The sequence below is a fragment of the Malus domestica genome, chromosome 04, assembly GCF_042453785.1.
Source record: "Malus domestica chromosome 04, GDT2T_hap1".
NCBI classification, from domain to species: domain Eukaryota; kingdom Viridiplantae; phylum Streptophyta; class Magnoliopsida; order Rosales; family Rosaceae; genus Malus; species Malus domestica.
Window position 1 is genome coordinate 13,030,569 of NC_091664.1, and position 17,542 is coordinate 13,048,110.

The 17,542-nt window shown below is 36.5% G+C and overlaps 1 long non-coding RNA gene across 1 annotated transcript; it reads left to right on the forward strand.

Moving 5' to 3' along the window:
* The first annotated feature begins 11,527 nt into the window (after positions 1-11,527).
* Positions 11,528-17,332, forward strand: LOC139195148 (uncharacterized). The gene is made up of 2 exons (XR_011579782.1): positions 11,528-13,501; positions 16,536-17,332. It is a non-coding gene; the product is annotated as an uncharacterized lncRNA (long non-coding RNA).
* Positions 17,333-17,542: the final 210 nt, after the last annotated feature.

A 17,542-nucleotide genomic window follows, 5' to 3' on the forward strand; every position in this document is an offset into this window, starting at 1 on the left:
ACCTATTCTTTCATTTCAATAACCCTCTCGCTAAGCCTCATTACGTCCAATAAAAGTCCTCTTGATTTAAGTTTTGCAATTATGATTATAGAGAAGTGATCTTTATGCAAGCTTATGGTAGAAATTTCACATTTGATTCTTTGAGCGAACACATTAAAACTAAACACATATGTGATTGAGTGTATATCCCGTGAGAAGGTTACTAGTTTGCATATGATGATTTTAAAAATAAAAACTTGAAATTGCATTAGCATGGCTATCTCACACACTACACTTCAAGGATGATTCAAAGATTACTGCTAATATTTGAATAAGGAAGATGAACTTGGATTAGTTCCTTGATGCTAGCTATGGTTCTTGATGATTTGTTTTCTTGAATGAAATTCTATGAGGGTCACATAGGGGGAAACTAATGTTTTTCATGTTAGTACTTTTTCTAGTTTTCTTGGTTTTGCTCGAGGACTAGCAAAAGTTAAGTGTGGGGGTATTTGATCGGATCATATTTATATATATTTTTACTTCGAATTCACTCGTCTTTTCTTAGTTAGTTCCTTACATTTTTGAGCTATTTACGTTATTTTTGTGTTTATAGGATCTGTTATGCAAATTTACCCTTTATTGTCAAATGATAATACTAATTTACATTTTATAAACAATGTTTGTCCCTCTTTATGTCTATATATTGAAAGAAAAGCAGAAAAAAATAATAATAAGAAGTGAGGAGAAACGGTGGGAAAGTGAGGGTCAGAGAAATAAAGGGAGCTGCCCTTTTGGGCAGCGTGAAAGTGGAAAGGCAGAAGCAGGAAATAATGAGAAGTGGGGAAAATAATAGAACAAAGGTGAGGAAGGAGACACGGGACCCAGGGAGGACAGCACATGAAAGGATCCAAGAGAGAGACTGGTGAGCAGCTGGCGTGGGAAAGTCAGAAAGGAGAGACAAACCAGCGGAAAAAAAGAAGGGAATATAAAAACAGAAAGGACTGCATAAGGGGGGGGATTGGTGGAAGGCAGAGAGCTGCCTTTGGCAGCGTGCAGCAGGGGACGCGAGAAACAGAGAGCAGGAAGGGGCGCTGCCTTGGGCAGCGTAACCAAGTCAGAGGGGAGAGTGAGGACCGAGAGACGTGCAGGAGAGTTGGAGAGGGAGTGCGAATAAGGGAAGGCAGCGTGGATTGGTGAGGAGAGTGAGGTCAGTAGAGAGAGCAAGGTCAGACAAGGAGAGGGCGCCAGCGAGGCGCAATCCACATGGGCAGAAGACTAGAGGCACGGGCAGACTGGCACTGAAGCACTCTCCTCTTTCGGTTTAATCTTTCCAAACTTCTATTTTATTTTTGTTTTAATAATGTGTAATTAAATTTATTTTGGCTAGAGGTTAATTCAAAGCCATGAATATATTTGTAATATGAATTGATTACCTTCGGTTGTGATTTCATAAGTTGTGATTTCAATTTACTTATCCGTTCGTATAAAAACTGATTTGTGTATGTTGGTTGAGAGTGCACGCTTAATTTACATGCATGAATTTGATGCTAGAATATAAGTGAATTTCACCTAATCGTTATGAACTTATATTCACAAGTAGTGAAGGTTGTTATCCACAATCGTGTTAAGTGAATTCTTGGCAAGAGTATCATGCTTTTCATAGTTACGAATGCCTCGTCAATGCTTATAGTTTTCACAAAGTTTAATGATCTTTGATTGTATCTCTATTGTGCTTTTCACGTAGGGGACTTTTGAAGAATGTTTTGAATTGTTGTATGCGTTTTCCCGTCCAATTCAATAACTTAAGGAAAACTTGAAGATTAAAAAAGTGCTGTTCACGGTTAATCTGGAGTATTGAAATTTACAATTTATTAAAAGAACAACTGGAAATCATTTTGTATGCAAGTATAACATGTGTGGAGAAGAACCCTCTAGCCAGTCCGTCATTTATCATTTTACCTTAATTTTATGTTTTTGTCAATTCTGTAATTTAGTTAAGTTTAATTTACTTTTCATCAAAACCAAACACCCATCCATTATTAAATTATATTATTTAGTTAGTTTTCTTTATTGTTAGTCTTTTAATTTAATTTCCGTCCATTTCAGTTCCTAGTGTTTAATTTAATTGTTTTCATTATTTTGAGTCATTTTAAGTGTGTTTCGAGTTATTAGAGTTTTTAGCCTAATTTTGTGTCCTTGAGTCTTATTTAATATTTTTAAATTAATTTAGAATAGATTAGCAATCCCTCCTAATCCCCGGCCTAGAACGATACCCTACTTACATCTATACTACAATTGTCAAAAAGAGGGTTTAATTTGTGTGTTTAGTTATTTTACGCATCAGAAGTTGCACCGTTTGAATGACCCCTTTTGTGATGGGAAGTTGCACCATTTGAATTACCCTTATTCTCCATTTATTTAAGTTGTCTAGTGGGTTTGTGCTTCATTACTAAACCACAAGTTAAATTTCCATCCTCCTAAAAAAAACCAAAAGTTGAAAATGATGAGAAAGGCTACACCACCTCTTCGTCTATGCAATATGTTTTTGATGACGTTCTGCTCAAAATTCTCATCATCGTTGCTCCCCACTCGTTAAGGGAACACTTTTCGGCAAAGATAGTGTCGAAGTAGTTCAAGGAAATAGCCGAAGACTGTCGCATCTACCAATAAATCAATATTATAGACTTTGAGACCGTCAATTTGCTTAGATCATGGGGTGCATCTAACAAAGTCTCAACATTTATCAATCACTACATCCAATGTCGCAACTTCGAGGCCCTCTACATGGTGTGAATGCGATACTTCTTACAAGACAACAAGAAAGAAGCTGAAATTCAGCAGCTTAAGAGTGCAATCTCGGAAGGCTGTCAAGTAGCAAGGAACGTGTACGGTGTGATCTTAGTGTGCCATAGGTTGGATTCTAAGCACGAAGGGCTCAAACTTCTCTATTCTCTCAATTGTCACAACTCGGGACGATTGAGTGTAATGGAATGCCAAGAAAGGTTTAGGTTGTGTTTGTCAGATTTTTTGGTGCATAGAGAAGTAAGGACCCAAATACTAAAACTACACCAAGACAACGCTGCCACCAAACCTTGTAACGACTGTGGAAGTCCACAGGGTCCAGTCACACTCCGAACACATTGAAATGCATGTGACCATGAAAAATTCACTACCTGTAATGCCTGTAAATAGCATCATGAAGTGAATATGTTTTTGTGATATATTATGTGGTAGAGATAGGTACTAAGTTTATTTTCTTGTTCGTTTAACTTTGTTGTAATTACAGCGTTTAAATCTAGCATTTAATTTTGTTGTCTCTCATGTACTACTAAATTCGTAATGCTATGGCCTTTGTAATTTTTCTTTGTACAAATATACAAACAACAAGCTTTAAAAACTAGGCATAATTACAAAAAACTAGCCCAAGGTGTCATCATTACCTTGTCATTGATCTAACTTGCTGCCACTCTTTCCCACTCATCAATGCTTGTCTATCTTTTTATTATTTTCTTTGGATATTGTGCATGAATCACTGACATGCAAACCAAAAGACAATGCACAGTCCATTTACAGTACATGCACAGTAAATGCACATGCATATGTACTGCATATGAAATACACAGTATATGCACACGACATCTTCATGTCCCTTAAACGAACCCAAAAGGTACAAATAATAGTCAATGATGGGTCCTATAGGTTTGGTGTGTGGTTGGGTTCTCAAGGTTTGTCTGAATTAAAAGTGATGACGTTTGGTTATTGTGCATGCATGGCTAGGTTGTAAAGTCTCAACCACCTCATCCAGTTGGTTATTGTGCATACATAAACAAGAAGCTTAAAAAGGTAGGCACAATTAGGAAAATGTGATAATTAATTACAAAATTGTGCATGAATAAGTTTTGGGTTGCATGAGAGATGATGTAGTTATTCATGCTTGTCCAAGCACAAACCACCTCATCCAGTTGTAGAACGATGAAGAAAGGTAGAACTATGAAGAAAGGCATAACGATCCCATTGGTATTTCTGGTGCCATGACAAATTCAGTGCTGCTGTCAAAGCATGACAAATTTGGCAGTTTTTTTAGTCAATTCTGGTGGATAGGGAAGTTAAAGGTAGAATAATAAAACTTCACGATGACAGTGCTGCCTTCGAAGCATACAACAACTATGGAAGTTCACAAGGTCCTTTCACAGTCTGACCCTATTGGAATTTCTGGTGCCATGACAAATTCAGTAGCTACAATTTTTGTAGATGGCATTAGGAAATGAACATTTTTTTTTATATGTTAAATGGCTTTAATAGGGACTAGATTTGTTTCTTTTCCTTTACTTTTCTTCAAATATAGTTGTCACGTACTTTTTGTTAGTAAATGGAAAAGGGAGAAGTTTTTGGTATCAATAACAATGTTTGCTTTCTTAAATGAAAAGATGCACAACACAAAGTATGAACAAAGCACACTTAAGTCTCCAAAACCTGATGTTGTAGGTTTGCATCATAGAGGACATGATTATGTGTCATTGTTCATCATGTTACGTCAAAATTAGACTACAATAATTGAGCACAAACCCAAATTTGACCTCGTATATGCATCTTGTGTGCATATAGTGTATAGTTTTCTAGAAAAATTTGAAGCCAAAACCAAGAAATATTTAACCCCAGCCATAGAACCCATGAACTCACAAAATATAGGTAAAGCCAAGAAACCTAGCAGCCATAAAACATACGAACCAGAAATTAATACTCATAAATATTGCACATTGAAATCAAATTACTTTAAAGTAAAGAAGAGCTTATGCTCTTTACAACATTTGCATAAAACAAATTACTTTAAAGTAGAGAAGAGCTTATGCTCTTTTACAACATTTGATCAAATCAAATTACAACCAAAATCTAATCTACACATTCCCATGGTTCAAACAAATTTGAAACGGCCTTTCACATAGCTCAATTATCGTAGGCTTAGGTTCATAATCATCCTTTAATTAATTAACACTTTAACTAATTAAATTGAATGCAACATTTTCATTTGGTTTTTGTATCCATAAAATTGATTTAAATGGAGCTAAATGAAATGAAAATCCAATTCTCATTTAAAGAGACAAAACAATTTTGTTCTCAACCTAATTTGGGCCATCATGCAATAACCACAACTTTTTGGGCTATATTGCGAAAACACAAACTTTTGGGGTCACTTTGTAAAAAACACAAAAGTCCACTACTTCATGTAATTACAACTAAAACCCAAAATTTAAACAATGCAAAAACTTCATTAAAGGAGCAAAACAATTTGTCCTTTAGCGTTTTTGGACCTAAACGTAAAAACGTAAACTTTTGGGCCAAAGTGCGAATACACAAAAGTATCAAAACTTTATGTAATTGCATAAAAGCCCCAAAAGTACTCCCACTTGAGGGAGGGCCGGTTTTGGAGAAGGATTAGAGTGATGTGTGTGTTGATTTGTGAGTTTTGACATAAAGCATGCAAGTGGTGCATGACATAAATGTCATGCAAGTGGTGTGTGTGAAAGGAAATTAATCCTTACACACCCACCAATATTTCTACCACCATTTAAACAAATATCTAACACATTAAATCATTTGAAAAACATAAAACATAAACTTTATGAAATAAATCAAAACTTTGAATCAAAACACAAAACCTTTTTGTTCTTGGCAAAAATGTCAAGAACAATGAAGAACATTCATGAAAAACCCAAAAATTTCCATGAACATTTTTACTCCAAAAACATCCCAAAACCACTCAAACTTTAGGGAAATAACATATAACCAAACTAGGGTACATAGGGGTTCCAAAAGTGACCTTAAAACACTTTTAACAAGTCAAACAAGAACCCAAAAATCCACCCTTTGGATTTGGCCGAAAATTCCCAAAAGCATGCCACCAAATTTTAGCTCCAATATTCATGCTCATATGAACTACATCTACAACATTTGAGATGGCAAATTTTCTAACAAAATTTACATTCAAAGAAACAAGAATAAAGCTTGTAACATATTACAACTTTTAAATCACAAACTATGAACCACAAAACCCAAAAGGATTCACCAACTACTAGACCTAGGCTCTGATACCACTTGAAGGATGATTTTGTGAAAACATGTTCATTTGAATAACATCTATAGCATGCATTTAACAATTAAAAGGCGGAATCATGCTTGCATGCATTCAAAAACAAAACATTACCCATGAAATTCAAAGCCTAGTAGATTGGTGAACCAAGACTCAACTCAAATCAAAGTGAGTTGAGAAATATATATACCTTTGTAGATTCCTCTTTGCATAAGCAAAGGCTAATCACCCAAAGAGAGGGCCTTCATTCCTTGCATCTAAAATCTATGGATTTGGATGGAAGAATAGGTTTCTCCAAGTTCCCAAAATTGAGAACCTCTAAGTATCTTCACCAAGGTTAGATTGGAGAAGAAATGAGTGACCTTGGAGTGGTAGGATTGCTAGATACACCCTCCAAGGGGGCCGGCCTCCTAGAGAGAAAAGGAGAGACATGTTCTCTCCAATTTTCTCCAAAAGAACCCATAATGAATTTTAGGCTATAAAGTTCTTTATATAGTCACTTCTTTAAATGACCTAAAGAACCAAAAACCCTAATTCAACACACATGGCCGGCCACATAAGGGATTTGGGCTTTTGGGCCTTTGTGAATCTTTATTCATTAAATTGTCATACAACTTAAGTCAATGGGCTTGACGTTCGAAGCCCATTGGGCCTTAAGGTCCAAAACTATCCCGAGGTCTTTAACGAACTTATTCGTTTGATTAATTAACATATTAATTAATCCTTGCCATAAATAATTAAACCATTTAATTATTCTTACTCATCTCCATTGTTTCTTCAATCTCCACCTTACACGGTGTACGATCCATTAGGTTCCTTTTAGCGAGGCAGTGGGCGATTAAAACTCTTTCAAATCGATTGTGAATTGAAACTTACTTTCAATTCTCCCTTTAGTGTTTATACACGTTTAGGGCTTCCACAAACCAAGAGTGACACCTAGCAGCATATCATGGTTACCCAAGCTAATAAGAAGAGGTAGAGAACCTATTCAGTTTAGGATTACAAATGCAATACGGTCTTTCTCTAATACAATACTCTTGACCACGTTGTTTGGTTTGATAGTTTATTCATGTCTACTATCCAATGTGATTCGTGTGCTTATATGATTACCTTGAATGTGATTTGGAACGACTTCCTAAATCTCATTCATACTCTGGCCAGAGATTCTAAATCATATCATAGAGTATTCTCCCCCAAACGGTTTGAAGGTTAGAGATCCCTTGTTGCGCATTCACTTGCCTCCATAGCTAAGTGGCTTAACTCCAACGATGTCGTGGACACCCTCCTGATGGAGTGACTTTGACATAATCAAAGATCAAGGACTTAACCACAAGACAACTATGATGCCTCAGGTCAAAGGACTACTTTGCATTATCCCAACCATGAGTTCTCATGTGACATGAATATGAGAACTCTTCGTTGATCGTGTTCAGTGAACTCATTCTCTATTGAGCACCTACGTACTTGTCTTGATGTCACACACACCAATGACTCGAGACTAGTCACTCTCCCTGAGAGAAGACACAGCACGTACTGATCTTAACAGACTGTTAATGCCCAATTGGCAATCCTATGATCAGGAACGTTTAGGATATGTCTATGAAAGAATGGTCTCATGAATCTAACTTCTTTAGATTGCATTCTCCCAATCACATATTCCTTGGACTTATCGTTTAAGCATATAACATTTATATGAGACGGCTCAAACAATAATCTTTGCCCTTGATATTAAACTAGATTAGTTTAACATGTGCAATGTCCTTAAAGTATCATCATATGATTGGTTTTAGGGCACATTTCCAACAGTTAATTCATCCAATCCCACCTGCAACTTTCATGAGAGCTTTGGTGGATGAATTGTTATCCATTTCACACCAAGCTTTTGGGATTGTGATTTGGGAGTTGTGTTGTCACCAAAAGTTAGATGAGATCTGAATCTTGGGTCACCAATTTGAAAACAAATGAGAGAGGGAACTGGTGATGTTGGAAGTATGCCCACAAAGCCACTCATTTGATGTAATAGCTTTTGGAATACTTAATGTATTAAACTTTTATATGTTTAATGAAGGGCAAAGCTTATTGTTAATCACTATTTATTGTATCATGTGTTTAAGCAATAAGTGAATCCAAGGAATGTATTTGATCTAAGAGACAAGTGATCTAAGTGAGTTAGATTATCGAGACCATTCTCTTATGTTCATTCCTAAAACGTTCCTAGCCATAGGATTGCCAATTGGGCATTGACAATCCGTTAAGGTTAGTATGTGTTATGTTGACTCAAGCGTGAGTATGACTAAGTCTCAAGTCATTTGGTGTTGGACACTAAGACAAACATGTAGGTGCTCGAAAGAGTAATCGAGTACACTGAACAACGATCAAAAGAGAGTTCGAACATACATGTCATGTAAGAACTCTAAAGTTGCAATATGCAAAGTAGTCCTTTGACCTGAGGCATCATAGATGTCTAATGGTTAGGTCCTTGATCTTTGATCATGTCAAACGCATTCCATCGGAGTGTCCACGACATTGTTGGGGTCAAGCAATCTAGTCATGTAGGCATATGAATGCACAACAAGGGATCTCTAACCTTCCATGGTGGAAGGAGAATACTCTAAGATATGATTCTAAAGTCTTTGGCCAAAGCATATGAATATGACTTAGGAAGTTTGTTCCAAATCATATTCAAGGGAATCATATAGAGATGTATCACATTAGATAGTAGACATGAAACAAACTATCACTCAAACAATGTGATTAAGAGTATTGTATTAGAGAAGGACCATATTGCATTGTAGTTGCAACTGGATAGGTTCTCCAACCAATTCTACTTAGCTTGGGTAATCATGACATACTGCTAGGTGTCACTCATGGTTTGTGGAAGCCCTAAATGATTAGCAAACACTAATCATTAAGGGAGAATTGAAATGTGGTTTCAATTTCACAATCGATCGTTAAGAGTAACAATCGCCCACTACCTCGCTAATTGGAACCTAATGGATCGTACACCGAGTAAGGATGTATGTGAAGAAATCAAATGAAATGGATAAGCAATTAAATGGTTTAATTGAAGAATGGTCAAGATTAATTAATTAGTTAATTAATTTTACGAAAAGGTTCGTGTTGGGCTTATATGTTGGTTTTGGGTTTCGGGGCCCAAAAGCGTTTTGGTCCAAAAGGCCCATTATGTTTAAGTTGTATGACAACTAAAACAAAATGGGCAAATAGCCCAATAACATCAAAGAGGCCGGCCATTAGGGTGGATGGGCAAACTTGGATTAATTACAAGTTTGCCACTCACTTGTAATGAAGTATAAATTCAACTTTATAGCTTTATTTTCATTTAGGGTTTTCTTGATGAAATTGGGTGAAACATTTTCTCTCTTTTTCTTCCAAGAGGCCGGCCACTAAGGGGAGGGACATCTAGCAATCTCTTCTTCCCTAAGTCATCCATATTATCTTCACAAAATACATCCTTGGTGTGGAGACTTAGAGACATCAAACTTTTGGTGTTTTGGAGAACAAATCCTCAAATCCTCAAAGAATCAAAGGAGCACTAAAAGGAGGAAAATCACAAGGAATATTCAAGGAGCTTGGAGGTGACTTGAAGGCCCTCCACTTGCGTGAATCCCTTGTGTAAACAAGGATGAGCTTCAAGGGTAAAGAAACTCTAAATCTTTACTTCTCTTTAATGTTGTTAAAGAGTTTATTGGTTCACCATATACTAGGCTTTGAAAGTCATGGGTTTTATGAATTGTTTTTGGATGCATGCCTACTTTAAAGTGTTTATAGCTTGCATATGTATTCAAATGTTCATACTTGTTCTTAGCTAGGACTAATTTTTCCTTCAGGTGAAAGGATGGTCATAGGTGAGAGAGAAAGGGTTGTCGCTGGTGAGGTGGGTTGTTAAACGGTGAGTGCATCATTAGGGTTCTTCGACAGAGAGAGAGGGTAGAGAGAGAGAGAGAAATAAGAAAATTGGAGGAAATAACCCATTTATATACAAAGGCAATCAGGTCATTTCAAGGTGTAGGAAAATTCTATTTATGTCTAGCAAATTTGCATGGCGTGAGCATATTCAAAAAATCCTATTTCTATCCCAAGATTAAGAAAATGTCCCATTTTGGGGTATTTCCCTAAAATATAAGGCAGTTGAACTCAAAATATATGCATCCCTAAAGCACGAGTATTTGATTAATTATCATTTAATTTGATATCCATGAGGTCTTAGATTGTGTGGATACAATGTTGTAGTCCAAGGGAAATTATGACTTGATTAAACTAGTCTCCGAGGACGAAATACGTAAAATAGTCTTCCAAATCCCTGCGACAAAATCATCGGGACTTGATGGTTTTGCTGGGATTTTTTTACCATGGTAACTGGGAAGTGATAAAAGTAGACATTATCAAGGTGGTGAAGCTTTTTGGCACTCAGGGCAAATGCTTCAGAAAATCAATCATACCAACATAGTTGTTATTCTGAAGATTACAAGTGCAAAGCAAAAGAGTCAGTTTAGACTTATGCACTCATAAAGATTCAAGCAATCCTCTTTTTTCCTCCATTTTGGGTAGGTAGATCCAAAGTCAAGAACTATGCACTCATAAAGTGATTTTTCCTAACTCTTTTGCTTTGCACTTGTAAAAAAAGAGGATTGCTCGAATCCTCTTTTTTCCTCTTTAGTTTGGATCTACCTACCCAAAATGGAGGAAAAATGAGGATTGCTCAAATCTTAAAAATACAAGCACGAGATGGATTTGGTAAATATTTGGGGCTACAAACCAATTTTGGGCACTCAAAGAAAGCAATTTTGAGAATGTTAGAAAAAAACTTGAATATAGAGTCAATGGATGGCCCGAGCAACTCCTATCGCTGGTGGGAAATGACGTTCTGATCAAAGCGGTGGCTATTGCAATCCCTACTTATGCTATGTCTTGTTTCAAAATCCTAGTATGTCTATACAATGAAATGGGTAGTATGATTTTGTATTTTCGGTGGCGAGATCAGGAGAATGGAAAAGGTGTGCACTGGGCTTCCTAGCAAAAATTGACACAAAATAAGCGGAATGGCGGTCTTGGTTTTTGAGATCTGCAATGCTATAGTTCGGTTATGCTAGCTAAGATTGCTTGGAGAATTATTCATCATCCTAAAACTCTAATTTCGAAGCTCTTACATAAGCAGTATCACAAATGAGGATCCTTCTTGACTGCCAAAGAGGGAAGGAAAACTTTGTGGGGATGGAAGGGCATCTTACAAGGTAGAAGGTGATAGAATTGATGAGATTATGAGCGCATAGGATTGTGACAAGTTTTTGTTTATCATTGGTCATGTCTTTAATTAGTCAGTTGAGTGGTATACAAATGTATAAATATCAACAGTTGTAATTATTACACACAAGTTGAATGAATGAAAATATTCAGTTTTAACAAACTTTCCTTCTCTACTCTCTCTCTCTCTCTCTATCTATTTTTCTCTCCCTTTCTTTCTCTCTCTCTCTCTCTCTCTCTCTCTCTCTCTCTCTCTCTCTCTTTCTTGAGGTTGCTTCGTTCGTAAGTTTTCACACTATTATTGTGGTATCTTCGGTGAGAATGGCTGACACATCCGGTTGACGATCTGTCTTGCTTTCACTTACTTTTCTCTGGTTACGCTCAGTATTGGTTTCTATTTCTCAAACTCCGATCATGTTCTGGTTTGCTAAGTTCTTCAAAGGTTGTTGTTGATGCTGTGTTGATTCTCTCAGTCGATACAGTTGATGAGTGTTGTTAATTGTTTCTATGAACTCATTTCTTCAGGTTCTATAGCTCCTTCTTACTTTTCTACTCCGAATTACTGATATGTGATTTTACAAATGTCTGATATTTCCAAACCCTAGGATTTGGGGATTTCTTGATTTGTATTACTCAATCTTTTGTTTTTGTGGTTGATTGTTGATTGTTGCTGTTGAGTGCTACTTTCTTAGTAGTGATTTACTCTTGAGTGTTGAAATTACTCAAGATTGTTGATTTTTTGCAAACAAGTTGTTCTTCCTTATTCAGTCCATCTGTGTTGTATTTCTGGAAATAATGGTCAATTTTGCTCAGTTAGCTCTTACGTTGTCTCTAATTTCGTCCTAAGTTTTGAGTATTGGTAACATTGTAACGGTGAAATTTGTTACTTGGAACTTTTAAATGGATCTATTACTGGAAGGAATTGGGATTATTGGTTTTGTGCATGGCTCTATCCCATGTCCTAATCTATTTAGGGATTTTGAATATGAGGAAGAAACTGTTGAAATAACCAAATTGTGTCTAATGCATACAAAATATGAAAAATTCACGACAAAGCTTTGATGACCTTAATTTCTGCTACATTGTCACCTTCTGCGTTATCTTGTATCATTGGTTGTCATAGTTCAAAAGAGATGTGGATAAATCTTCGAAAAGGTTTTTCTAGTGTCACTAGAACAAGCATTGTACAACTCAAGATTGATCTTAAGAACATTAAAAAATAACCTAAATCTGTTGATGTATATGTTCAAAGGATCAAAGAATCGAGAGATCAATTAGCAGGTGTTGGTGTCCCTATTTCTGATGAGGACATTGTTATTGTTGCACTAAGGGATCTACCTTGTGAGTATAAAACAATCAAGGCAGTTATTTGTGGCAGGGAGAACCTAGTTTCAGTCAAAGAATTGAGGTCTTAATTAAAAGCTGAGGAAACCACTATGGATCACACTACTAAACAAATTCATTTGATTTCTGCCATGTTTACTCAAACCTCTGGTTCTAATTTTGAACAAGGTGGTCCCCTTGGGACATAGGTTGCACCAATGTCACAATGTTATGGTTTTGCATTTGGTTATTCTTTGTCATTTGTAACACTGTTAAACATGTCATCTCAAGGATTTTAGCAGTTTCCTCAAGGCTTTCAACAGTTACCTATGCCTTATGTCCCTATGGCTTTTGCTACTCAAAATGGTTACGGTTCATACGATAATTTTAGGGGCAACAATTTCAAAGGCAAAGGGAAAGGGAAAAACTTTTATTCTGGACCTTCCATTGGCTCTGGAGGTCAGTACAATGGCTCCAATTCACAGTTTTTCCCTCAATGAGATTATTCTCAGACTTAGTTCAATGGTGGTCCTTTCAATTCCCCTCTTGTCTCTCGGTATGGTGGTCCATAATAGTCAATGTCCGAGTATTACAATATACTTCAAATATGTCAAATCTATGATAAAAAGGGCCATTCTACTTTAAACTATTTTCAAAATGGTTGTCAAATATGTGATAGGGTTGGTTACATTACTACTAAATGTTTTGATAAGAACATGTCATCTTATCAGATGTTTCCAGGAGGATCCTTTCAGGGTTTTCAATCCTCAATGCATGGTTCACCTTATGGTCAAGCTCCTTTGTGGCCTCAATTTGGTCCTACTCAAGTCATGTCTTCATAGACTCAAGGTTCACAGTTTCAACCTCTTGCTATGTCATAGATTTATTAACCTAACATGTCACAGTCTCATACTCCCATTGCAATGCAAGTGACAAATGGTCCTTCCTCATTAGCCCCTCAACAGGTGTTTTGGTTCTTGACTCTGGATAAACCAATCATATAACCTCTGACCTCTCAAATTTGTAAATGGCAAATGCTTATCCATCTAATGAGATAATGACTAGTGCTAGTGGTGAAGGTTTGGTTATCAAACATATTGGTCCTTCTTCTTTTCCCAATAAATCACATAGTTTTAGGTTGAATTTTGTGTTACATGTACCAAAATGGTCTTAATACTTATTATCTATGAATCAATTGTGCAAAGATGATAAGTGTAGATATATTGCTGTTGATGTTTCACTTTGTTACATGTACCAAAATTGTCATAACGCTTATTCTCGAGTTGCCTTTGTTGGTCAAAATGTTTCATCTAAGTTATGGCATTGCAGATTAGGACATCCTGCACATGGTGTGAGAAATAAGTTAACACACAAATTAACCCTCTTGTTGACAATTGTAGTATGGATAAGTAGGGATCGTTCTTAAACCGGGGATTAGGAGGGATTGCTAAAACACTTTAAACTGACTCAAATCTGTGAAACAAAGTTTAAAAATACGAAACTAGACTCAAAGAATGCAAAACTAAACTCTAAAACACTAAAACGAACCAAAAGAATCAAAACAGCAACCAAACACTCAAAACTGCCTAAAAACCACTTTCTGGGCAGTTTTGAACACAAAGCATCAAATTGGACGAATTTGGGTTTTAACTTGTACCAAAATACTTAAAAACATAAACCAACACACTTTCCAATTAATCTAGGAATTCAAAATAATTGGGGATTTGATTTGGACGAAAATAAACTTAAATGGCAGATTGTAAGAGAAACAGATTGTAATACAACGTTATGAAGAATCAATGGATGATGGAATGGCTAAGGGGTTCTTCTCCACACATGAAATATATGCAACCTAAATCGATTTCCAGTTATCAATTGAATAAGTTATGAACCTCAACACTCCAAGTTAATTAGGTCCGCTTAAATTAACCTTCAGATTTCCCTAGGATCAGTGAATTGGATGAATATGCATCGCAAACAAATTATTCCTAACAAGTTCTTTAAATGAACAGCATGATAAAGACACAAGTTAGAATCATTACGTTCTTTGGAAATCATAAGCATCGACAAGGCATTCGTAACTATGAAAAGCATGATACTCTTGCCAGGAATCTACTTAACATGATCGTGACTAGCGACCTTCACTACTTACGAATATAAATTCATAACGATTAGGTGAAACAAATTTATATCCTAGCATCAAATTCAAGCATGCAAATTAAGCGTGCACTCTCAATCAACATACAAGAATAAGTTCTAAATCAAATGGTTAAGCAAATTGTATTCACGACTTATGTAACAATAACTGGAAGTAATCAACTCATTTCATATATATAATCATGGTTTTGAATACACCCTTAGCCAAAAACGAAATTAGCCAATCATACTTAAAGCAAAACAAAGATTACATGAATTAGACATTAAAATCCAAAGAAAGAAAACACCTAGAATGCTCCAACTTGGCAGCAAGTGCATCCAAGATTCCTCCTTTCCCTTGCTTGCGGCAGATTGGGTTATGGACAGGTTTTGGGTAGTTTTATGGTGTAGAATGGATGGGGAATGGTATGGAAAGGTTTAGGGTGAGTGTGGAGGAGTGTTTGATGGTTGGAGGGTGGTAGAAAACTCGGCAAAGATGGTGGAATAAGGTGGAGTGGCTGTTATGTTTTCTGGGCACTAGAATGGTGTTTTTGGGGTGTTTTGCTGCCTAGGGTGAGTATGGACGAATTTTCTGCATGAATGATGAATATGGGAGGTTCAACCCTTTGCCAAGGGTTGTAAACATGTATTTATAGGCCCCAAAAACCCTAGAGAATCAGATTAGGCAGTGGGGGAAATGCACAGCAAGGAGGGTGAATTTGTGGTGTGCAATGGTCCAAGGATGAAAATGGAGCAATGATGCAAAGTATGGAGGGTAAAATGGAATGGTATTTCAGCTAGGGAGCATGAATGATTGTGTTCATTGCATGGAAATGAAAAGGGGAGGTGAAATGTTTCAGAAATTAGTCAAAGGTGCAGCAACATGTGTTGCACATGGCATTGGATCCCAAATGTGGATGATGGAGCATCAATTGGTGCATGGAATGGTTGTGAAAGTTGTGTGAAATCAGATGGGTGAAGGGAACAAGAGGTATGCAGCAATTGAGTGTGATAATTGAGTGTATTGGGGCATGAAATCAGAAATATTTTAGGGGACAAGGATGATTAAGCATGCATGGGAATCCAAAGGGAATGCTATGTGGATTGCACGGCAAGGATGTGTGTCCTTTTGTGGCTGAATTCATGATCCTTTGTACACTGATCCTTTGTTCCAAATATGTGACATGCATTCCAAGCTCCATTTTGCTCCAAAATGCTCCAAAATGCATCTTCTTGCCTACTTTGTCCTTAAAATCTGAAAACACATGAAAATGACTTTAAACATTAAAATAACTAAGGAAACACGACATAAATGTACAAGAACAAGCCAACTAAGTCGCATAAATATGCTCCTATCAGCACACTCAAAAGTCACTACAACACTTTGTAAATTAATCTCATATACCATTTACTTGTAACTCAAAACCTTATACTTGTAAAGCTTGCTTGCAAGGCAAGTTTACCAAATTACCTTTCCCTGTAATTGCTTCAAAGTCTGTTACACCTTTTGAAGTAATTCACACTGCTGTTTGGGTTCATTCACCCAGTTTGTCTATTGAAGGCTACAAATATTATGTTTCCTTTATAGACGAATGTACAAGATATGCTTGGATTTTCCCTATAATGAAGAAAGCTGCAGTGTTCTGATAGGAGCTTATTTATGTGACTTAGTTAGCTTGTTTTCTTGCATTTTCATAGCTAGCTTTTGTTTATTATAGTGATTTAAGCTATTTTTATGTGTTTGTAGGTCCAAATGACAAAGTTGGCAAGAAAGTACAATTTAGAGCATTATGAAGCAGTTTTGGGCCACGAAGGGATATCATATGAATGGAGCAAGGTGGATGAACGTTTTTGAAGTTCAAAGAGGCTAGGAATGTGCTACAAATCTGGAAGAATGAATTCAAGACAAAGAAGATAAGGAATCAGCCAAAAAGAAGGAACATTATCCAAAACATTATCTTATCCAAACTAACCTTATCTTATCTTATCCTACCTTAATTCCAGCTACAAGGGGTGATTAATTTCACATTAAATCACCTACAAATCAGGTTTCTAGAAGCCAAGACAGTATCCCTAAAAGTTTGCCGCACCTAGCCCTTCTAGAAGCTCTATTTCCTGCTGCAGGGACTACTCATTTTCCTCCCTGGAATCTGATTAGAAGTATCCTTATTCCTTGTTGATTTGGAGTCCTAATTCCCCTCATTTTCAGCCTATGCCGTGCATATTCCTCTCCCTATAAATACAAACTGCCGCAACACTCATAATTAACCATCTTTCACCAATTGCACCATACATCCATCATACTCAGAAATCCCTTTTGTGTCGCAGCTTTGCAAGGAGAAAGGAGAGGAGACCCTTTGCCGTGCCCTGTCATTCAAGTTTAGATTGCTAGAACATTCTTAGGTGTATTCTATCATTTGTTTTCAATGTTTAATTTAAGTTATCTTTGTTTAATTGCAAACATGAGGAACTAAACTCGTTTTGGCTAGAGGCAAATTCAAAGCCATAAACAAATATTGCATATGAATTGATTACTTTCAGTTATGATTTCATGAATCGTGAATCAAATTGCTTAACTGTTTGATTCAGAACTTATTCTTGTATGTTGATTAAGGAGGCCTACTTAGTTTGCATGCTTGGATTTGATGCTAAAATATAAGGGAATTTCACCTAATAGCTATGAACTTATATTTACAAGTAGTGGAGGTCACTGGTCATGATCGTTTTAAGTGAATTCCTGGCAGGAGTATCATG